This window comes from Peromyscus californicus, unplaced genomic scaffold (assembly GCF_007827085.1).
Source record: "Peromyscus californicus insignis strain IS unplaced genomic scaffold, ASM782708v3 Scaffold_4__1_contigs__length_199733344, whole genome shotgun sequence".
In the NCBI taxonomy this organism is placed as follows: Eukaryota; Metazoa; Chordata; class Mammalia; order Rodentia; family Cricetidae; genus Peromyscus; species Peromyscus californicus.
The window spans coordinates 199,085,894-199,110,628 of record NW_026294562.1 but is presented as its reverse complement, the minus strand read 5'-3'; the positions used below and the strand labels follow the sequence as shown (position 1 = coordinate 199,110,628).

The window sequence follows — 24,735 nt, the reverse complement described above, 5'->3', positions numbered from 1 at the left end:
TGGATCCTGGACGCTAGAGTTAGATCAAGCAGAGCTCCCCAGAGAACACCGCTGGACGGCACTTCACCTCTTCTTGCCCTGTAACCTATGCCATTACTTGTAAGTTACCCCACAAAATAAACCTACCTTTTAACTATGTGGAGTTGCCTTAATAATTCCACCAATATGAAAGGAATGGAGGGAGGATAAAAAAAAATTGGGAAAGTGATGGATCTTTCCATTTAAAATGTATAGAAACAAATTTTAAATAAAAAAGAGGGGCTAGAGTGCATGGGGCTTGCCAGAGCACAGGGCAGACAGGCACTCTTAGAGATCTGACCTGGAAATGCAGGGCAGCACAGGGCTTGGGGAGTGTACCATCAGCCATGGAGGCTTGCAGTGGAGGGAAATGGGAATATGGATGCTGCCAGCCAGTTCTGCAAAAGGCACAGTGTTAAACTCAAGAAATCTTGTGAGCAGAGCGGAGTAGGGCATGGATGGGCTCTCAAAGGGCCAGTGGGGCTGTGGGAATGGCCCACCCACACGTTGTGGCACCACGTGTTATGAAGGCCCACACAGGTGTAAATACATATTAATTTATTAAGGGATGCAATGCAAAATTAGACTCACTAATACAATGCAGTGTAGGCATGCTGCTGATCTACTGCTGATGCAACTTCTGTTATCTGCTGTTTTATCCAGAGGATATTATGGTAATATTTTATTTGTGCTGAAATGTGATTTTATTTGTATGTTAATAAATAAAGTTGCCTGGGGGCCAGATTTAAAAGCAAGCCATTTAGCAGAATTTTGGTGGTGGTGGCACACACCCTTAATCTGATCACATGGCAGGCAGAATCTCTGTGTGTTCAAGGACACAGCGAAGCAGTGACCAGAACCTTTAATCTCAGTACGAACCATAGAGACCTGGAGGTCTGTGTAGACAGGCAGTGATAAGAAAATCATGTAGTTGGGTTTAAAGCCAATGAGAAGGTAGAACAGAACAGCAATAAAAAGATGGGTCACACAGGAGAAGATCTCTCTCAGAGGAAGGATGGCAGTGACTAGTAAGCTAAAGGCTTCACTAGTGCTCTGATCTTCTGGGCTGTTAACTTTGCTCTGTGTTTCTTATTTAATAAGACCATTTAGAATTACATCTACAGGATAGAGGACCAATTTCAAGGCACTCTTCACTGCTGGCTCCAGCTCCCCAAGAGAGAGCATGAGAGAGCATGTAACCTCTTTCTCTCTTTGTTCTTAAGTTGTCATGTACACAGAGAAGACCATTCCTTAGGACTCATAACCCCCAAAAGTCAGTGGCTGGAGGGATCAAAATCTCACAAAAGTTACAGCTGTACCTGTGTCTACAAGACCTTCAATGACAATGTCATTTATTCATATTTTTAATTTTGTCTTTGTTCATTTGTAGAAGTTTGCCAAAATTTGTTTTGTAGCCTCTCCTGAATTTTTTGTTCTCTCTTCTATAGCTGTTCTATCATTCAGAGCTATTGAAAGCTATTTGGGCCGGGCAGTGGTGGCACACACCTTTAATCCCAGCACTCAGGGGGCAGAGACAGGCAGATCTCTGTGAGTTTGAGGTGAGCCTGGGCTACAGAGCAAGTTCTGTGAAAAGCACCAAAGCTACACAGAATTAGGAGTCTATAATGTTAGTATAAATATCACTAAGGCTGTATAAGAAAGGAGGGTCTGATCTTAATTTTGCTGAAGAATGCATTTGTGAGAACTGTTGTTAGCCAGCACATTTCCTCAGTTGAAGACTAGATAATTATAATTATAGTTTTTCTTAGTTATGACAAAAGGTATATTAGATATAAAACTTTAGACTCACAAAAATAAGACAGATGATAGAATACTTTCTTTAGGTTTGGCAAATACAAAGAGACTAGCTATTGTAACTGTAATTTTTGCTTGATAACTGGTTTTTTTTTTTGTTTTTTGGTTTTTTTTTTTTTTTTTTTTTTTTTTTTTTTTTTTTTTTTGGTTTTTTGAGACAGAGTTTCTCTGTGTAGCTTTGTGCCTTTCCTGGATCTCGCTCTGTAGACCAGGCTGGCCTCAAACTCACAAAGATCCGCCTGCCTCTGCCTCCTGAGTGCTGGGATTAAAGGCACGTGCCACCACTGCCTGGCTTGATAACTGTTTTGTTATATGTAATTTTACTATGTTGAAGTTAAAACCTTCCTTTTTGATTACAGAAAAGGGAAAATGCTGTGGGATGGTCTTTCTGTGAATATGTGTTGCTACGATTGGTTAATAAAGAAGGTGTTTTGGCTTATGGCAAGACAGGATAAAGCCAGGCAGAAAATCCAAAAGAGATATACAGAGAAGAAAGGTGGGGTTGGGGCAGATGCTGTGAGCCACCAGGGAAACAAGATGTAATAGAATATAGGTAAAACCATGAGACATGTGGTGATACATAGATTAATAGAAATGGGTTAATTAAAGATGAAAGTGCTAGTTAGCAAGAAGCCTGAGCCACATACCAAACAGTTTTTAGATGATATAAGCCTTTGTGTGTTTATTTGGGACCAAGTGACTGTGGGACACAGGAAAACTTTTGGCTACAAATTCAAGTGTTTCCAACAGGTGCAACCTTTTATGGTTTTAATAAAGATTCAAAATTGTTCTTCTAAACCACTATTAAATGCAAAATTTTTTTATGCATCCTCTCCTCATAGTAGACAAAGTAGTCCAAGCATCATACTTTGCACCTATTCCTTTTATGGCTACCAGAACAGATGAGTTCTCTACAGTCAGAAGTTTTCAGAACAGGCAGTTACATCATACAAACTAAGAATACAAAAATTATACAAAACACATATCCTGTTTTCTTTAAATACTAATACTATTTTTGAAAGTTTCTTTGTATGTTTATATGTTTTTTTGTGTGTTTGTATGTGTCTATGTATGTATTTGTGTGTAGTGTGTGGTTTCTATGTGTGCTTGTGTGTAGAAGTAACCATCTTATTCAATAAGAAACACAGAACCAATGCAAAGAAGAAAGCCAAGGGGTCAGAGCAATAGCTAAGAGCTAAAAACCTTACCCTTCCTATCGCGGTGGTCCTAACTCCCTGAAAAAGAGCTACTTCCTGTGTGTCTGTCTTTATAAAGACATTCTGTTCTGCCTTCTCAGACTTGTGTAATTGTTTTTCAAGCATATAAGAACTTGTTTACTACCGAATCATCCTAGGTCAACTTCATGTCTGGGAAGATTTTAGTGCTTAAAATAATTTCATCTGCAATTTTTTTTTGGTTGAGTCTTTGTATGGTTTGGATATCCAGGTAACTGCAGCCTCATAAAAAGAATTTGGCAATGTTCCTTCTGTTTCTATTGTGTGGAACAATTTGAGGAGTATTGATATTAGTTCTTCTTTGAGAGTCTAGTATAAATCTGTGCTGAAACCATCTGGCCCTGGACTTTTTTTGGTTAGGAGACTTTTAATGACTGCTTCTGTTTCCTTAAGTTTAGTCAAAAGTTTTCTCTGGTCCCACCTGGCCCCACACAGTCAAGACAAATCTCTCTCACCCACAGTCCTGCAGCCACTCAGACCTAAGTAAACACACAGAGCTGGCAGGTGACAAGGAAGCCCTTAAACTTCAAAAAATACAGAGTACGTGTACTAGCAAATAATCTCTTTAACTGTGAAAATTCCACGTGGTGCCAAGTTGAGAGTTCCTCCTATGAAACTCTCGAGAGCTGCAGATTACAATACCTACATTACACAAGTTTTACTTAAAATTTCATTTTCTAGGTTCCATCTCCTAACTGCTATCATTCAGATGTTGTTGAGTAAGTTGTAGTAAGCTCTTTTTGCAATCCTGACAATCAGGTAAATTTGGTTACAATTACTCCACACTTGCTGAGTTTTTGTTCTTAAATCTCCCATATCAATCCCCTGCCCTCAAATGTGTGAATGGCACAATGGATGTGAACAAATGCCCTCAGTTTCTGCAGCCTCTGTTATATAGCTTCATTGGCTGAAACACTTTCTATTCTAAGTCTACAAGAAGCAGTAAACCTAGTTCTTTGGATCTGATGCCAACTTTTAACTATTCAGAGGACTTCCTGGTATATAACCTCAGCACTCAGAAGCTGGGTGGAAAACTGCCATAAATCAGTCCCCACCTGGGCTAGATAATAAAACAACAACAAAATTCCTTTCAGGATAGTAAGAGCAGGCCTAGGAATTTCAAGTCCCTGAAAAACTCTTAAACCTCAGGTTTAAGTGGCATGAGCTTTACAACATGTTAACTAGATCACTCTGGTTCCTGTATGGGAAATAACTATGTAGCAAAAAGGGGGAAAAAAACCACCCAGAGGCTCTAACAGAGGAGGAGGTGGCAGTGAGGATGAAAATCATCTATTCTAGGTGATGGGAAGGGTTTAACCTGAAGTATAATCCCAGGACAGAAATAAAGTTTTGTGTATAGGGAAGATTCTAGTTTGATACTTTCAACAATAGGGAAATAAGTCTTTGAGTGATTTCACCAGTAGATGAGGACAAGCTGTAAAGTTATTTCAAGGGTAACTATTTGATCAGATGAGTATGAAAAGGAACTTTGCAAATATCAGATATAACAGAAACCCTTTAAAAAGACTGGACATATAAACCTGAAATACAAAGCACTGGAATGATTGAGAATTAGTGTCACACCACTTGTTATAGTTTCTCAAAGGTACCAGCTTAGTGTCATCCTCACTCTAGCATCAGGCAACTGACACTCTACTCAAAAATCACACTGCATACACACACAAGAGTTGTTTTCAGCAAATACAACAATCATAACTTTCCTGTAACTTGTATAACTGAAGCCCTTAAGAATGTTACATTAATACTTGTTAATCTAGCTAAATAGAAATTAGTTTAAGACTATCTTAAACTGTCAAAGTGGACCATCCCAATGTTTGCATCACAAAATAGAAATTCAATAAAATATTACTCAACACCAATTTCTCACAAAAATAAAACAGAAATGTACTGGAGTTGAGACATTATGAATACAGATTATGGATATGCTCCAGCACTTCAAAACTGTAGGAAGGAGGATTGTGTATTCAAGGCCAGCATGGGCCACTGTTTCAAAAAGATCAAAAAATGAAAGCATTACTGAGCAGCTGGTGAGAAAGCTCAGAGAGTAGAGGGGCTTGATGCCAAGCCTGGCCTGAGTTTGATCCCCAGGCACTACATGATAGGAGAAAGAGAACTTCTGACCTCTACACATGCCCCCTATACACAAATATGCAACAGCAACTTAAAAAAAATAAAAGAACTATGGATGCTGAGGCAGGAGGATTAAGACTGGGTAAGGCTACTACAATGAAACCCTGTGTCAACAAAAAACCAATACAAAAAAATCAGACTACTTATATTTCAGTCTCACTCTGTTGATTACAAAATATTTCCTGTGTTTTTTAATTCAAACTCACCTAAAAAGATTTAATGAATGTAATTTTGTGTTGTTTTAAAGCATAATTTTTATGGAAATAAAAGTATTTCTATTTTCACTAGACCAAAAATACTTATTAGTCAAATTACTGAAATACAAATATTTCAATGCTGTGGGATGTTCTGTATGGCAAATGTGTTGCTCTGATTGGTTGATAAATAAATCACTGATTGGCCTGTGGCCAGGCAGGAAGTATAGGCGGGACAAGGAGGAGAATAAAGCTGGGAAGTGGAAGGCTGAGTCAGAGAGACACTGCCAGCCGCCAAGATGACAAACAGCATGTGAAGATGCCAGTAAGCCACGAGTCATGTGGCAAGGTATAGATTTATAGAAATGGATTAATTTAAGCTGTAAGAACAGTTAGCAAGAAGTCTGCCATGGCCATACAGTTTGTAACCAATATAAGTCTCTGTGTTTACTTGGTCGGGTCTGAGCGGCTGTGGGACTGGCAGGTGAGAGAAATTTGTCCTGACTGTGGGCCAAGCAGGAAAACTCTAGCTACAAAATCTTAATTTCTGTACCAAAATTTCAACTCCTTTGTTAAAATGTAATGAAGAACCTTTATCCTAAGAAGGGGGAGGTGGCTTCTTCCTAGAAAAAAAATTTCTGTATGCTTTAACATTGGAATATTTTTTTAAATGTAAAACACTAGCATGTAACAACTTGGCTGAGAGGTATACTTGTACATGGTTCTATAATGTCTACAATCCTAACTTTGACATTACAAATTATTTAGGTAAAAATTAACCACTGAGAAAAGTTTAATAAAGGTATTATAAGGATCAAAGCCAAGTTTTAATCTAATTCATTCCATAGTAAACCATACCAAATAAGTTTTCAATTTGCCTCACTTCTGAGTTTAGGACTTACCAGCACAGAGAGAATTTCCAGACTCCCCTATCAGTAGTTTTCCATTTTATATTTTCTTTGTAAATTGTAATAATAGAGATACTATTTATGCTATTAATTCAGTGCCAACATGAGGGTCAAATGTATCTCAGCAGTCTCTATTGTTAATTCAAAACCCTGTTTAAATGACCTCGATAAGCATAAGGCCACACTGAATACTATTATAAAAAGATCCAGACATTATTAAGTTATATATAGAAAACTTAAATTATTTCCAGTGATCAGTACTAATTTTCCAAGATGTTAGTGTGTTACACAAAGGTTCTCAGTTCCTTTTGATGTTTGGGGTTTCTCTTTAGACTTCACCAGCTATGCTTGTATCATCCAGAATGCTTCTGACCAGTTTGACAGGATTTCAGATTCTCTGATGACACATGCTCAACAAACTCATTAAATATATTAACAGATGAGAACACATTTCCAAAATGGGTGGGATAAAAAACATCATATAGCTAGAAACTTGAAAATACTTAGAAGCAATACCTACTCTCTAAAACATGCAGTTTTTATCTCCTAAAAACAATTTTTAATTTTAAGTAATGAAATATGTAATTTATTCAAGTCCCACAAATTCAGGAACTAATAAATATTCAACTGAGATATTTCTCAACTAAAAAAATGGCATCTAAAGCTGGGGGTGATAGTGGTACATGCCTTTGATACCAGTACTCAGGAGGCAGAGGAAGGTAGAGCTCTGTGAATTTGAGGCCAGCCTGGCCTACAGAGTGAGTTCCAGGACAGCCAGGACTGTTTAACAGAGAATCCCTGTCTTGAAACAACAATAACAACAACAAAAAATTCTACTGATTTTATAGCCAGGCAGTGGTGGTGCACACCTTTAATCTCAGCACTTGGGGGGCAGAGGCAGGTGGATCTCTGTGAGTTCAAGGCCAGCTTAGTCTACAAAGTGAGTTCCAGAACAGCTAGGATTGTTACACAGAGAAACCTTGTCTCGAAAAATCACACACAAAAAAAATTGCATCTGCCACATACTCCAAATGTACTTCTTCACACTAATTCCTGAAGGATAGGAATAGATACTCCAAGACTGAAGTTCTGTGAGTAGATTTATGGAAACCCTAAAAGACATCACAGCTTTCTCTCCTATATTATTTTTACTATTCTAAGTTTCTTGTTCAAGTTTTCTAAACTTGTAAGGATCCCCTCAAGACTTTCTTTTCTTTTTGAACACAATGAAAATAAAAACAGATCCAGAAACTGTGGATCATTCTTCTAATCCCATAACTGAGTAGGCTGACGTAGTGGGGTAATCATATAACAAGAAAGAAAGGAAGGAAGGAGGAAGGAAGGAAGGAAAAAAAAAGTATATATTACATATACATGTATAATAAACTTCAAAGATATACCGAGTTTTAGACTAAAGAGTGATTTTATGAGAATCAGGTGGGTCTCTGTGGGTTTAAGCCAGTCTGTTCTTCAATATCAATATCCATTCCAGCCAGTTCTATACTAAGAACCAAATTCTGAATTTAAAAAAAATGATTATTTTATCGTGTTTCATTCCTGTTGTAAAGGACTATGGAAGTATGAATTTTAGGTATCTGTTATATTCTAGGAGAAGACAGATACATGGTGGAAGCAAATTACAAAGTGAGGTATAATTTAGCAAATGATTGAGTTTGAAAAATGACTAACAAACTGCTTGCAAATGGAATCACTCAACAAGTATACACATGAAAAGGAAACAAGACAAGTACTTATGAGTTCACTTATCAAGGAAAATAAAAATTTTTAAAAATACAAAATTGTAAGCAACTAAACCACCACTAGGCCCAATGATCCAGTCAAAAATTCTGTTACTGTTCCTTTCGCAGGACAGGTAAATATGTCCAAGATCTCCAACCTAACTCTCCAACAGAGACATGTTTTTGACTAATTTCCCTATATAATAATTAACCCAACGATAACTTTCTATGAATGGCTAGGAAGCCATTAAGAACATTACCACTGTTCTTTCTTTCAACATGCCACAATTACAGATAATGGATTATGAGATTACTAGAGATACTGAGACCCTGGGAGGACAGATAGCCAGAGTCCAATGTTTATCAACTGTACTCAAAGCACACACCATTGCCTATACCTATAAAGTTACCAAGTTTAAAAACTGCTGTTTGATGTGATTGGTAGGATATCTAGATTTGACTATACTTGCTTCACCACATGGAACTTATTTCATTGAATAAAGGAGAGCATTTGGCTTTTTGTATACATCATGTTGCCTTTTTGGCATATAATTCCTTATGATTATTTTGGGCTTGTTTAATAAACTTCATTTTAGGAGAAACTATGACAACAAGCTACAGAGATGACTATCACACCAACTAAGGAACAAATCAACTATGCATGATTCTGGCAGACACATCTGTGCAAACTGTGATTGAAAAAATTACTTTGGGAATCATTTCATCTCCATGACAGCACCTTAGACTAGGAATAGTGTATTCCAGATTCTTGGTTCAGCCCATGGCATTATTGCCATTTCTACCAAAAGAGAAGGTCTATAGAAATCGGTCATACACCAGAGTAGGATGGCTCTAAAGACTCAATAGACTTCCTGATGCTTTATATTTATCATTTGCTTTTTCATAATGTTAACATTCAAAAAACTGAGAAACAATGTTGGATGCTAATTATTAAGATTACTGGACTCTTAGTTGCTGTTGTTTTTTATTAGTAAAAGACGAAATACCTCTCTCATGGCTTTGAACCACATTCCCCTACTTGACACTGATCAGGTTAGGATGATGCTATACAATGATTGGCTTAGCTCAGAGTCCTACAGATCCAACCCTACTATGACTCCCTTTACAACATTTTTGTTTGAAAGTGATTGCATTTCCTTTTATTTCTAAATATGTTTTAAACTTGGTGCATACAAAACCTGGAAAAAATATAAATTTGAGAAAATGCATGTATGTCAGAGGGATCACAACAATATCCTGTGATCTATACTGTTTCAACCATTTGGCTTAATAATGATATGTTTTAGTGCTTAAGATTTATTTTCCCACATTATTTGTCTATGAATAATTTGAATATATATTGTATGCATTCTCCTTTTCCTGTTGTGGCCCGAATTTGAAAATTGCTGTAAAATTGTTCATTCTTATACGTGGTTTCCATCAGCACTGTGTATGCCTCAAGGACTAGGGGATGGAATATAATAAGCACAGAAAAAAAGGGGCTTTTGTTTTGTTTTTTCTTCTTTGTATTACATTTTTTCAATTATTTTACATACTGACCAGTTTCTTCTCCTTCCTCTCATCCCATCCCCTCCCTCCATCTCCCCCCATCAACTCCTCCTCCATCTTCTTTCCAAAATGGGCAGGCCTCCCATAGGAGTCAATGAAGTATGGCACATCAAGCTGAGTAAGGAACCAGCTCCTCCACCTGCATCAAGGCTGAAAGAGGCAATCCAGCATGTGGAATAGGTTCCCAAAAGCCAACTCAAGTGCCAGGGACAGGTCCTGATCTCACTGCTAAGAGCCCCACAAACACATCATGCTACACACCTGTCACATACATGCGGAGGGCCTAGATCGGTCCCATGCAGGGTCCCTAGCTGTTGGTCCAGAATCTATGAGTTCCCACAAGCCCAGGTCAGCTGTCTCTGTAGATTTCCCTGTAATGACTTTGATCCCCCTGGCTCCTCCTCCCTGTCTTTACCTGGACTTCTGGAGCTTGTCCAGTGTTTTGCTGTGGCTCTCTGCATCTACTTCTATCAGTTACTGGATGAAGGCTCTCTGATGACAATTAGGGTAGTTACCAATCTGATTACAGGAGATGGTCTCTTCAAGCACCCTCTCCACTATTGCTAGGAGTCTTAGCTGGGGTCATCCTTGTAGATTCCTGTGCGTTTTTCTGGTACCAGGTTTCTCTCTAACCCCAAAATTGCCCCCATCAAGATATCTTTTTCATTACTCTCTCCTTCCATCTGCCCCCAACATGCCCAACACAATCCCCCATGTCCACATCTCCCTACACACTCCCCACCCCCAGTTTACCCAGGAGATCTCTTCTACTATACTTAGCAAAACTTCCAATCACTATAGATGGTGAAAACAAGCTATTTCATAACACAACCAGATTTAAACAACCTATCCACAAATCCACCCTATGGAAAGTACTAGAAGGAAAATTCCAATGCAAGGAAGTTAGCTGCACCCACAAAAACACAGGCAGTTGATAATCTCACACCAGCAAACCCAAAGAAAGGAAACACACACACACACACACACACACACACACACACACACACACACACACACACACTCTATCACCACCACCACCAAAACCAATGAATAACAAGAATTAACTATCAATGGTCATTAAAATTTCTTAATATCAATAGACTCAATTTGCCAATAAAAAGACACAGGTGAACAGAATGGATATGAAAACAAGATCCATCCTGCTGCTGCATACAAGAAACACATGTGAACTTGAAAGGCAGACATTACCTCATAGTAAATGGTTAGAAAAAGATTTTCCAATCAAATGGACACATGAAGCAAGCCAGTATGCCTATCCCAAATCTAACAAAATAGACTTCAAACTAAAATTAATCAAAAGAGATGGAGAAGGATATTTCATATTTCATCAAAAGAAAAACGATCAGGATAAAGTCTCAATGTTCAACATCTATGCCCAAATACAAGGACACCCACATTTGTAAAAGAAACATTACTAAAACTTAAATCACACATCAAATCCCATACATTAATAGTGGGAGACTTCATCACCCCACTCTCACCAATGGACAGGTCTGTCAGACAGAACCTTAACAGAGAAAAAAACATAATTAACAGATATGACTCAAATGGACTTAACAGACATCTACAGAACATTTTACCCAAACACAAAAGAATATACCTTCTTCTCAGCACTTCATGAAATCTTCTCTAAAATTGACCACATACTCAGTCACACACACACACAAAAAAAAACTCAACAGATACAAAAAAATTTGGAATAACCCTCTATTGGATCACCATGGTAAAAGTTAGAGTTCAAGAACAACACAAACTACAGAAAGCCTACAAACTCATGGAAACTGAACAACTCTCAAATAAACTACTACTGGGTCAAAGAAGAAATAAAGAAAGAAATTAATTCATTCAATGAAATGAATTCATAACATATCCATACTTAAGGGACACTCTGAAAGCAGTGCTAAGAGGAAAGTTCATAGCATTAAGTGCCTACACAAAGAATTTCAATTAATCTCACACTAGTGACTTCACAGCACACCTGAAAGCTCTAGAATAAAAAGAAATGTATTGTTTAGTAAAATCTTCAACTCTACCAAAGCACTTCTTGTTCCTCACCCAATTACAGGGTGTTATGTGTGCACATCCCATTACACACTCAATGTTCTCTGCAGCCAATACTTTACTTCATAGCTGGGAGGTTCTGCAGCCAAACACAGGTCACATTCAAACAGTAACAGTTATTAAACAAAAAGAGGCCATGGATTAGAACACAATGAAGGGCCTATGGGAGGACTTGGAGGCAGGAAAAAGATAGTGGAAATAATGTAATTTTAATTCCCCCAAATTATGTTAAAAAGTTAAAACAGGCCAGGTGGTAGTGGTGCATGCCTTTAATCCCAGCACTGGGGAGGCAGAGACAGGTGGATCTCTGTCCTTTCCAGGCCAGCCTGATCTTTGTCCTTTCCAGGCCAGCCTGATCTACAGAGTTCCAACATACGCTCCAAAGCTACAGAAAAATCCTGTCTTGAAAAATCAAAAAAATAGTTGAAACAGGCTTTATGGTCATGTGCTCCAGAGACTAGGGAATTGTATTAGAGTACACAAAATACTATTTGCATAATTTCTCTCAGGGTATATATCTTAAACCTGGAAAACACAGTCAAGTTCAGCAGGGCTGCACTATTTTATCCAGTTCTACTATTTTGCTTGAACTAGTGTAATTACAGTAATTTGGTTCCATGAAAATTCAGTTCTTTATCCAGATTCTTGATTGCCTAGTCTGTGAAACTGAGAAATGGCCAGTCAAGACATTTATGGAAAATCTAAACTTGATTACCTTAATACTCATTGCTAATGTCAACTACTGTCACAGCAGGAAAGCCTTTACCCTCTCCTTGCCCATCCCTTTCTGTGTTTTGTGACTACACCTGCTTTACAGTGGGTCAGTGAATTCATTCTTACCCAGGTCCTACTTCATTTGTAAATTCACAGTAAAATCTAGAGAACTTGGAGGATACTCATTCACTGATCTATTTTTCCTTTCCACAGACCAGCCAAGTCCCAGCCTGGAAGTATTTACAGGGCTGTCTTCCCAGCACTGGGCAGCAAAGGCAGATTAGGTGTTCAAAGCAATTCTCAATTGTATGTGTGAGACATGCCTGAGCTACAGAAGACCTTGATCTAAACCAGTGGTTCTCAACCCTCCTAATGCTGTGACTCTTTAATACAGTTCCTCATGATGTGGTGACCCCTCAACTATAAAATTATTATCACTGCTATTTCATAACTATAATTTTGCTGCTTTATGAATTGTAATATAAATATGAGTGTTTTCTGATGGTCTTAGGACAGTCTTGTAATATGGTCATTTGATCCCTCAAAGGGAGCTGTGACCCCCAACCCCCAGGTTGAAAACCACTGCTCTAAACTGATATAAATAAAATAAATAGCACTTAAGAAAAAAAATGGAATGAAATTCTTAAACTGGGAAATATTTGAAAATAGAAACAGAGATTATTAGAGCAGTAATGCATTTAAAGAAAATGCAATTTTAAAAATGATACCAATAATTGAGGGTTTTAAATGACAAAATATCTGGAAGAACACTTAGCTATACTGACTTTGAAACAGAATAGGCACTTCCCTGGTAGAGAGCATGTCATTAATAATAAACTGTGAATTATTCCCATGTAAAATGTTAGCTATTGAGTAGTGTAAGCTGACAGATTTACAGCCAATGGCCTTTGTCTCAAACCTCTGAGCTGACTTAACTGTGTCAACCAGAATTGCACATATCTGCATAGGAGAATATCCCAATTAGAAACTGCATACTCCATAATTCAAGCTACCCCTCCTAAATTGTACAACAACCAATTCTGTCTGTCTTCATTTACACAGAAGGAATTAATACATGCAGGAAAATTACAGAAAAAGTCACTCACCCTGCCCCATCAGTCCTTCTTTCTAATGGAGACCCCTGCAGCTCACTGCTTTCAACTTCAGTCTGTGATCAAGCTATTGTCTAGTCTGTTTTCCCCTGCAGTGTACAGAGTACACTGTTCCTCTTCTTCTGGTCTGAAGGGAGAAGCCATGCTCCACACATAAATTCGTTTTCTGTTACTGCAATGGACAGTCTACTATGTCACTCAAATTGGTAACTGTAGAACTCTTTGGTGCTGCAGACCTGTAATCTGAGAATTTAGGGTTGTTAGTGAAGAGGAAAGGAAGGGTAATGCCCTATAAGGCTACTGACAGGGTTCAAGTCCACCTCAATCTCTATCGGAGACCTTGACTCAAAACTGCTTTTCAAAAAGACTGGAGAGGCAACTGTTCTAGAATTAATGTATCTTCATGGCACACCAGGACTTAATGTTGGTTGTGACTCTTTAACGGTCCCTTGAGCAGCATTGAGAGGCCTGTTTTTTTTTTTTTTTTTTTTTTTTTTTTTTGGTTTTTCGAGACAGGGTTTCTCTGTGTAGCTTTGCGCCTTTCCTGGAACTCGCTTTGGAGACCAGGCTGGCCTCGAACTCACAGAGATCCGCCTGGCTCTGCCTCCCGAGTGCTGGGATTAAAGGCGTGCGCCACCACCGCCCGGCTGAGAGGCCTGTTTTTTAATGGAGGGATGGTCCTTTCTGCTGGTTGAAAATTAGGGTTGTCTCCTTCGTTATGAAAATGTAGCTTTATACCTGGTTAATCCTGCTTAACACACATTTCTATCTTACCATACTATTCTCTACCAGGCATGGTTAGTATATTACTTATCTTTGGGGTATTTAGGATGGAGCCCTCCCTTACCTAAATTCTACTTTGTAACTTAGTGTCTTCTAAAAATGGGTAAATCCCTATGCTATCAATTCTATTATAATAAATTCTACTCTTCTGCATCACAATTTAGCAGTGGAGTGTTACTTTACACAGGAAATACTGTTTACAAGCTCCACAAAATTAACTCCGGAGAGACCCTAGACCTAAATGTTAAGTGTTAAAACCTCAGAACTTCTGGAAGATCCTTGAAAGACTAGGTCTCTCTGAGTTTGGCAAACCTGCCTTCCATGTTGAAAATACAAGCACTACTGGTGCCGGCATTTCACAGTGACCTCAACAACAAGGATATTTCTAAGCACAGTCTTGCTCCCAATGCTCTGTAGACGCAGCCAGCAGAGTGAGGTTATTCAGAGGTTGTCGCCCCGGCCCAGGAAGTTGCAAGGACCACACAGGACCAGCAGGAATATGCCAAACTCTGTGTCCAGCCACTGGCTCTCATTTATCCAGGCAAGGACCCACCACACCAGCTCCCACGGCTCAGCCACCTTCCCCACCCAGTCTGGGGACAGCAGCCCCTCACTCACCATTCCCAGCGACTCCTCCCCGCCTGAGGACAGTGGCCTATCACTAACAAAGGCCAGCCACTCCTCCCTATCTGTGGAGAGCTGGCCCTCCCTCACCAAGATGCAGCTGCTGAGATGACCCACGCTCTCCCCACGATGGAGGCCTAGGCACAACACACACGACAATTTCCGACTTCCACAAGAGAGGAGCTGTGAGCTAGAAGCCTTGCTCCCGGAAGTACCTTCCCATTTGACTGCCGGGTCCACTGGAGGCTCTGATTGGATAGTGAAGACTGAGTGACAGAACCAGCGAGCTGACAGGACAAAGCACAGTAGTTCCCAGCCCTGACTTCCAATGTAAGGACAGACTATCCTGAGTTGGCTGAAGATTTGTGCCAAATTCAACTGCAAGTCTCTCGTTAATGTGAACCAATGGGTTCAGTTTTAAAAAGAAGTATACAAATTCAGAACGAGGCTAATTAGACAATTTTGCACAAGAGGAACACAGGGTCACTCAAGGACATTATAAACAAAGTCCACAGTGGCCTTGGGACTAAAAACCACAGCCCCATTTGTAGAAGGAGGTGGGTTCTCAGGATCTTAAGCCACCCCTCCCCAAATACCCTGGCCCCAGACCTTTACCAGTTCTCCCAAGCATATTCCAGATTTTAGAGAAGGAGCTCTGTTTCTTTCTCAATACATCGGGGTCTTGGAAAAACCTTCCATGGCCTAGGGAGGTTGCAAACTCAAAGAGGCCTAGTTTCAAGTGTCTTCTAGAAGTTCTGCACTTTAAATTTGACATTTAGATGTAACATTCATTTGGAGTTAATTTTGTGGAGGTTATAATGACATCTCATATACTGGGTAGCACCAATTGCTAAGCAGTGATGTAGAAGAGTATAATTGGTAATATAAAGGATTTACCAATGTGTAAGAGATAGTCACACAAAGTAGAATTTAGCTAAAGGAGCCCTGCCTCTAAAATAACCCGAAGATAAGTAGTATGTTAACCAGGGCTGTTAGAGATTAGGATGCTAGGATAGAAACTTTCATTCACCTTTTATGTATTGGTTATTGTACTGTTATTGGTCACATGTCTGTAATCAAAACAGGTAATGGGATGCTGATCTATGGACTAGACAGAGAGATCCTCTGTGTAAAGATCTCTCTATAGTAAACTGGGGCATCATAGTTTTAAGAGGGATTTTTAGTTATGTTGTATTGGCGACTGTACACATCAAATCATTGATGTCTCATTATGTATTTGCTATTTCTTTGTATTGCCAACATACACCCACTAAAACCAAAAGCATGGTTATAGTAGTGATGCCATATATTATATGAAGACTGTCTTGTGTTTTCTCTAAGGTTTACTTTATCAGATTGTACCTAGAAAATAGTAATTTATTTCATTATCTTATACACAGTTTCTAATTCAGCTGTCTTTTATTTAGTTCTTGTTGCTCAGCACTATCTTAAGACAAACAATTGGCACCTTCCTACGATCAGCTGTGCCTGCTTACAGAGGATGGCCACCACCAGGTTTGCTGACTATTAATATTCCATCATAGAAGGAGATATCCCCTCCTTCTGAGTGTACAGCCTCTTTCCCAACCAACTGCATACAATTCAACTCTAATGACATTTGATCATGTGGTTTGGGGGAGGAGCTAGAGTACATAGCCTGGAAATACTTGGGAGGAGGTGGTTTCTGCATTTGCACCTATGAGAAAGTCATCTTAAAAAGGAATTTACCTTGAGTGCTATCAGATTTATCTCCTTTGTACACTAAGAAATGTAATGTAATGCTAGAGTATATGGGCAGAGAGAAGATGAGTTCCACATATGCAGCTATGGGAGAGTCATAGTACATACTGGGTGGAGACATTCCTGTGTGGCTGCTTTTGGGTAACTTAGAGTATCTGTTGCTGTGAAGATACACCATGATTTCAGCAACTCTTATAAAGGAAAACATTTCATTGGGGCTAGATTACCTTTTCAGAGGGTTTAGCCCATATCATCATGGCAGGAAGCATGGTGGCATGCAGGCAGACATAGTGCTGGAAAAAGAACTGAAAGTTCTACATCCAGATTGGTAGGCAGCAAGTAGTGACTCTGTCACTCTTCCTCCAAAAAGGCCACACCTACTCCAACAATGCCATACCTCCTATTAGTGCCACTCCATATGGGACTATGGAGGCCATTTTTATTAAAACGATCACAGTATCCAAACTCTTGTATCTCCTCAACCATGTTCAGTAAGTAAGCTCAATGATCTAATTGGTTCCCCAGGGTGGACTTCAGTAAAACTGTATTTTCATTTTCACTGGGACTTATGGGGATGAGATAGACATTGCCTTGTCCACCCCTACCAGCGAGAAAATTCTTACAACAGATCATAAATATATTTGTTAATGTTCCTATGTCTCACAGAATTAGAAAAAGGAACTGGTACATAAAGCATGTTAGGAGGGTGTAAACATGGAAATGACCTTAGAAAAGGACTTAGATATATGAAGATGATAATGACTGCATAGCTCTGGAGTAAAAAAGATGGAAAAGCTTTGCAAACTTATGAAGGTCTGAGTAAGTTGTTTAAAGTACATAAAGGTTGAAATTTAGAAATCATATATTGTATTAAAGTTGGCAAGGTCAGATATCAACTGTTTCAAGGACTGGCTGAAATGTGTGTCAAAAAAAGCTTATTGAGTTATGTTTGGCTACTGAAATAGTACACAGTAGTTAAAAGTACCAAAATGGTGTAAAACTGATCTCCTGAGTGTTTCATAATCATTCTTGGAGGCTATGCTGATATGTTTAGAGAGACTAAAAGGGGGAATATTTCTCCCCTTTCCCTACAAGGTCAATGAGATCTCTGGGGACTAAGGTCATTGATCGCTTGTCTTATTCATGGAGACCATGGAGACACCACTTAATGAATTTGAAACATTTTCCAGTCTACAAAAAGGAGAACCAAATGTGGGAAAGATTTACTCAAGGCTTCAAAGGAAGCCACAGCACAAAGAGCAAAGACTTTGATTTATCCTCACATTGATGGACAACTAGTAAAAGAATGGCTAGAAGAGTCTGAGGTTCTTCTCAAATCCAAGTGACCCCTGAAGACTAGTTGTTCAACTGGCCTTGACAGCAAAGAAAGAAAGATTAATTTTAGCTACCTGCATAGTCTTCAACACTCAGCAGGAAAGTTTAAGCAAAGACTAAGAATTGGTCACAACCCAAGGGATCACACTCCAGAGATATTAGATATAAGTGTACATGAAATGTTATTTAGACAACCAAACTCACTGATATTTTCTTCTTCACAAAAAGATGTTGCCCAGATTTGAGAAATCAGATCTTAGATCAGTGAACACCTGCCCACATCCAAGGAAAACAAGTTCATAGTTTTTTTTTTTTAACCCCCAAATTAAATGATGCTAAATAACTCTTCTCTCCCTATCCAGAAGCCACATGGGAAGGGCATCATGCTGACTTTGGGGTGATGAAACAGCCATGAAGAGGTGTGAAAGATAATTTTGGGTTCATCACTCTGGAGACCAACTGTAGAGGTCAAAGGGAAGCATCTATTAGTTGGGGGATACTATAATCCCATCAATAATGTCTTGTTGACTTTGTACATTTTAGTCCTTACCAGACACCAGGAAAAGAATTCCTTTCCTGTCTATTTCCAAGCATTTCATCTTTACATGAGGACCTCTGGAAAGGTATCCCAATACTGCCACCTGGTATCCCAAATTCAGCTGGAAGAAGTCAGATCAGTCATTGCTCCAATCCCATCACAGCAGTTAGGATTACCTCTTCAGAGGAGGTTAAATAAGAACTGGAGGTAGAAATCAACTAGGCAGTTTAGGATAAAAACCCCCAAAGAAAAGAAACTAGTTGCTTTCTTGACTAAAAGCCAGGAATGTCATGGGACTCTTACCAGTTTCATCCTTGACAGAGGCCAAAGATACCAAAAGTGATTTTGGGAGCTCGGGTCTCTGATGCTATGTGATTCTGGGGGACTTAGGAAGCAGGTAAGTTAAAAGTGGTAATGAAGGCCAATTATGAGAAAACGGTCCTTGGTCTAGAGAATAAAATCTCTGTGCCAGGTAAAGACCTAACCTTTCAATAGGGATAGGTCAATCTTCTGGCCAAGGAACCTAGTCTGTGGAGCCCAAAAAATGGCCACTCAGGACATTTATCAGTCACCTATAATTGGTTAACAGATAGCACATTGGAAACCCAAACTGCAGACAAAACTGGAATATTTTAAGGGTCCTTCCCACATCTTCCTTTCTGTACCATGACCATAACAGCTTGTAATGTGTGAACAATGAATTTCCATTCTTACACAAGCAACTCCGCATTGCCACTCCACAATAAAAACCTGGGATGCACTAGGATGCTCATTCTTCTGTCTCTTTTGCCTTCTTGCTGAGCAGTCAAGGCCCTGACTGGAATGACTGACACACTTGAGCTTGGAGGTGGGAAATGGACAGTGGAAATGATATAATTAAAATCCCTCCAAAAATAAGAAATTGAAACAGGCGTTATGGCCATGTGCTCCAGAGACTAGAGATTTGTAATAGAACACACCAAGGTTTACTCACACCTTTTCTCTCAGGCTGAACATCTTAAACCTGGAAAACAACAGTCCTGTTAGACAGGGTCACACCATTTTATCTAGATCTTCTATTTTGGTTGAACTAGAGAAACTACTGTAATTTGGTTTCATGAAAGTTCAGTTCTTTATCCAGATTCATAATTGCCTGGTCTGTGGGCAGTCAGGAAACTTATTGACCATCTAACATTGATTACTTCAGTACTCATCACCAATGTCAACTACTGTCACAGCAGGAAAGCTTTCACCCTCTTCTTGCCCATCCATTTCTGTGTTGTGACTATACCTGATTAAAGTTGGTCAGTGAACTCAATTATTGCACAAATCTGTCTTCATTTGTAAGTTCCCAATAAAAGCCAGAGAGATTGGAGGATTTTCATTCACTGGTCTCTTTTTCCTTCTCACTAACCAATCATGGCCCAGACTAGAAGGAGTGGCAGGACTGTCTTCGCAGCCCAGAGTCGGGGTTAAATGGCCAAAACAATTCTTAATTATATAGTGTGAGGAAAGGCTGAGCTACAGAAGAAATAGTACATGGTGGGAAATTATAAATGACTAACCCTGCCACAATCAGGTCCAATTTTATAATGGTAACTCCAGCAGCTGACTGCTTATTCTTTTTTCCCTGTACTACACACAAGAAATTATTCTTCCTATACTGCTCTGAATGCAGAAGACATGCTCCACATGTAAACCCTTTTCCAGTGACTGCAATGGATAGTTAACTACAGGACTCAAAAAGGTAATTTTAAAACTCAGTGAGGGTACAGCCCTTTAAGAATTTAGTTGGATTAATCAAGAGGACAGTAAAGGCATTGCCCTGGGAAGCAACAGACTGGGATCAAGGCCACCAGAGTCAACATAAGAGAACTTGTCTCAGAAACATTTTCTTAATGGCTGGAGGGACAGATGTTCTAGAATTAATATGTCTTCTGTAGATGTAACCAACCATCTTATTAAATAAGAAACACAGAACCAATGCAAAGAAGAAAGCCAAGAGATCAGAGCTAAGAGCCTTACCCGCCTGCTACAGCTAGCCTCTTAAGCCAAGAGACCTCTCCGAAAGATAGCTAGTTCCTGTCTGTTTGTCTTTATATAGAGTTTCTGTTCTGCCTTCTCATTGGTTGTAAAACCAACCACATGACTGCCTCGTCTGTTGTACAGCCCTCCAAGTCTTCTATGGTATTGAGATTAAAGGCGTGTGTCTCCAATGCTGGCTGTATCCTTGACCACACAGAGATCTGCCTGCCTCTGACTCCTGAGTGTTGGGATTAAAGGTGTGCTCCACCAACGGCCAGCTTTTGCTATGGCTCTAATAGCTCTGACCCCCCAGGCAACTATATTTATTAATATACAATTAAAATCACATTTCAGTACAAATAAAATACCACCATATTTCCCCTTTTCTATTTTAATAAAAAGAAAAAAGGAAAAAGGTTATAACTAACATAAAAAACTATATACAAAAGTACAATAACTATAGACAAATATATACAAGTAATAAATACCTAAACAATGTCTAGTCCATTTGTATTTGACAAATTCAGAGAAAATAATTCCATTATCTATCCAATTTTGGTAAGTCCAAAATGTACCTAATTCACTTTCTATATCCTAACTAGTCTTCAACTATAACTAACCAAACTTCAACTATAAATAACTAATCTTCAACTCCCTCAGAGACCCAAGAAGGAAATAATATTAGCTAACAAAAATAAAAACAGGAAGTGCATGCAAGCAACTTCCAAAAAATTTGTGAGTTGACAGAAACAGACAGCTGCCTGCACAGTCACCTGAGGTTTCTCCGCAGTGTTCGGGCATCATCTTCAGCCTATAGGATTGGCATATCTGACAGACTTATTTGTGAAGCAGGATATACACAAGGTCACTAGTTGGACCTCACATTGGGTGAGAGCAGTCCATGTACCAGAAACACCTGAATTCCACTAGTGTCATGTCATGATTCAGGATTTTAAATTCTGGAAATTGTTGATGGTTTTTGAATTCAGCTATCCATCCTTCTTGGCTGTATATATATGGCTTCATCTTAGCATCCCATTCTTCTCCACATCCCTCTATTAAATGCCAGTCTACTATTGAGAGGCGTGAGCTTAGTTACTCTTCAAGAATAACTGTTTCAGCTGCCGTTCCATTGCACATCAGAAGCCATCAGCCCACTGCCTATTCAGCTGCCTTCGAAGAAAAGGGCACTGTACCTTTTCCAGATTGCGAAGGCCACTTCAGGGAAGGTGCCATATTGTCCTGGCCTCAGAAAATGCCTTTTGATAAAGCCATAACCACACTTGTTTTGGCAAGAATCGGTAGTCCTTTGCTTCATGTCCTGTCTGTCCATTTTGTCCTGTTGATTCGAGGATACTTTGTTGTCCAGTGACTAACTTTTGCCACAATGAAAGTTAACTCCATATACAGTTTTTTCAATGCCCATATTTTCTCTGAAGTAGATTGGTACTGCCAGGAGCCGACATGTCTCATAGTCATAACAAAAAAGAAAAATTTTCTAAGTTATTAAAATATTTAAAATGCCATATTCTGTAGATCTCTGAAGGGTTTGAAGATGACCTATCTATCTAAAATATATCTGCTCAATTTTTAAAACAATCTAATATGACTACACGTTCTATTGTAATGTCTAACTACTAACTTTCATTTCTTTATATCCTAATAGTTGGTAATAATAACATTCAAGGATCAGAAATTTGCATTACATTGTTAAATGAATGGTATAAGTACAATTGGAAATATACACATAGCATTTTCTAACAATATCAATATCAATATATATAATTTGTATACAATATAAAACAATACAATCCAATGTAAAGTATTTAAAACTAGTAATTGTCTTTTTCTTTTCTTTTTTTTTTTAAACAAGAACCTTAAATCTAATCTCCTTTGCTTAGCCTTTCTCCTAACCCTTGACAACAACTTGTAACCAACCCCCCTAAACAATGAAAATTATCCCAGACCCAAAACCCATTAAAAGACCAAAAAACCACCCGCCCCATACCACCTCTTTGGGAATGTGGGCGTTGTATTCTTAAAATTGCTTCCTGCTGGGTATGGGCAAAGTTATCTTTATCCTGAAAGAAAAATTTTAGGTTAATTGTCAAATTCTAGGAAAGGCAACTATATCCTTCATTATCAAGTCTGTGTATAATGCCAAAGTTCAGGGTTTATCTCAAATCCTTATTCAAGTAGTCTTTGAGACTGGATCATCTCAGCTAGTCATCTCAAAATTGCTCTGAGCACTTTGTAGTTCAAAGCTGATCTGTAGATGATGTTTGTCAGCTTAATGACATTATTATTGTCCATGTAGAATTGTTGTTGTGGGGCCCCACCTTCTTCCTGGAGACTTCAGTTGATGTTAGGCCTGACCGTGATTTCCTGCAAAAAACTGATAAGAGACTCGAACACAAAGACATATATATGCAGCTAATTGAAGCCTTTTTTCTAGAATTAGTTAGTACTCTTAACAAAGTTTAAAATGTATATATATATATATTAATCTTGTAAATTCTGATATAAAATTCATACTTTAAGAAAAGTTTAAAGAATCAAAATAGAATCAAAGAGTTGAGATTAGTAATAGAATAGCCCCTTAATTAATTTGGCTTTTCTCCTGTCCCATAGCAGAAGATGGCTCTTTTCTTCTGGCATGATACAGGGAGTTTGCATTTTCCTTTTAACAACATGCTTGAGTTTAAAGAAGGAGAGAGCCATTCTCTAACTCCAAAGTCAGCTTTAAATTTTAATTGAACTGGGACTATTAGAAGACCAATAGTGTTAGATCTTTAGAGAAGAGCAGAAACAAACATTTAGGAAGACATAAAAATTTTTTAGATGATATACCCATCCATTTCACTCTGTTTCCTGAGATAGATGATTTGTCCCTTTTCTTCAGTTGTATCATTTGTCCAGTGTTCTTCAAATTCCTTAACCTTCATTCTCCTAAAAGACAAAAACCTTTCCCCAAGACTAATTTTGGGGATGTTCCTTTTTGGCAAGTTATTATCTGATTAAATGAAAAGACATGTGTTACTGGTATAAGTTAGTTTAAATTGGATGTTCATACTGTTTGATGAACTATCACCTCCTCTAATTAAGAGGTCTCTCTTGTTCAAATCGAACCTTTATCAATTTTGATGGTACCCACAGCTTATCTTCTCCTGCAGAAACAAAAGCAAAACCTCATCCCCAACGTAACACATATCCTAGTTTCCATTCTGAGGTCAGCACATCCTTAAAGTATATAGGCTGATTTAATTCTGTAGTTTTTTTCTATTATCCAATGTCTCTCTGCAGCTCTTGTTCCTTTCTCATTGGCATTGAGAAAATTCAAAGTTAATAGAGCATTATGCAGTCTATTTCTAGGGGTTTTTGTTACCCCTTTCTGTTTATTTATCATATCCTTTAGAGTTCTGTTTGATCTTTCTATAACTGCTTGACCTGTAGGATTATGTGGTATATCTGTAATATACTTTATATTGTAATAAGCAAAAAACTGTTTCATTTTAACAGAGACATATGATGGAGCATTGTCAGTTTTGGTTTGTGCAGATATACCCATGATGGCCATAACTTCTAGCAAATGAGTGATTACAGAATCAGCTTTTCAGTACTCAAAGCAGTTGCCCATTGAAATCCTGAATAAGTATCAATGGTATGGTGTACATATTTCAATTTTCCAAATTCTGCAAAGTGAAACACGTCCGTCTGCCAGATTTCATTCCTCTGAGTACCCTTTGGGTTACATCCTGCTGGTAATGGCATTTGATTGTAGAAGGAACAAGTAGGACATTTCTTTACTATTTCTTTGGCTTGTTGCCAGACCCTCCAGGTCTTCTATGGTATTGAGATTAAAGGCGTGTGTCTCCAATGCTGGCTGTATCCTTGGCCACACAGAGATCTACCTAGCTCTGCCTACCAAGTTCTGGGATTAAAGGTGTGCACCACCAACGCCCAGCTTTTGCTATGGCTCTAATAGCTCTGACCCCCAGGCAACTTTATTTATTAACATACAATTAAAATCACATTTCAGTACAAATAAAATACCACCATAAGAAATCACTCTACATACTTAAATGATCAATAAACAAAAATCTCTTAGTAACAACGTGCATCCATCTCTAGCTAATGCTAAATGAGGGCCCAGCCAGAACAGACTGGGCATTCC

The 24,735-nt window shown here is 38.6% G+C and overlaps 1 long non-coding RNA gene across 1 annotated transcript in view; it reads right to left on the bottom strand.

Annotated features, from left to right (window-relative positions):
• LOC128094449 (uncharacterized) overlaps positions 1–22,990 on the bottom strand; it is a 35,565-nt gene extending 12,575 nt beyond the window's left edge. Inside the window, exons 1-2 of the long non-coding RNA XR_008212966.1 lie at positions 14,939–22,990; positions 13,532–13,780 (exon numbers count right to left, since the gene is read on the bottom strand). This is a non-coding gene — a long non-coding RNA (uncharacterized LOC128094449). The remainder of the gene's footprint in view (positions 1–13,531; positions 13,781–14,938) is intronic.
• Positions 22,991–24,735: the final 1,745 nt, after the last annotated feature.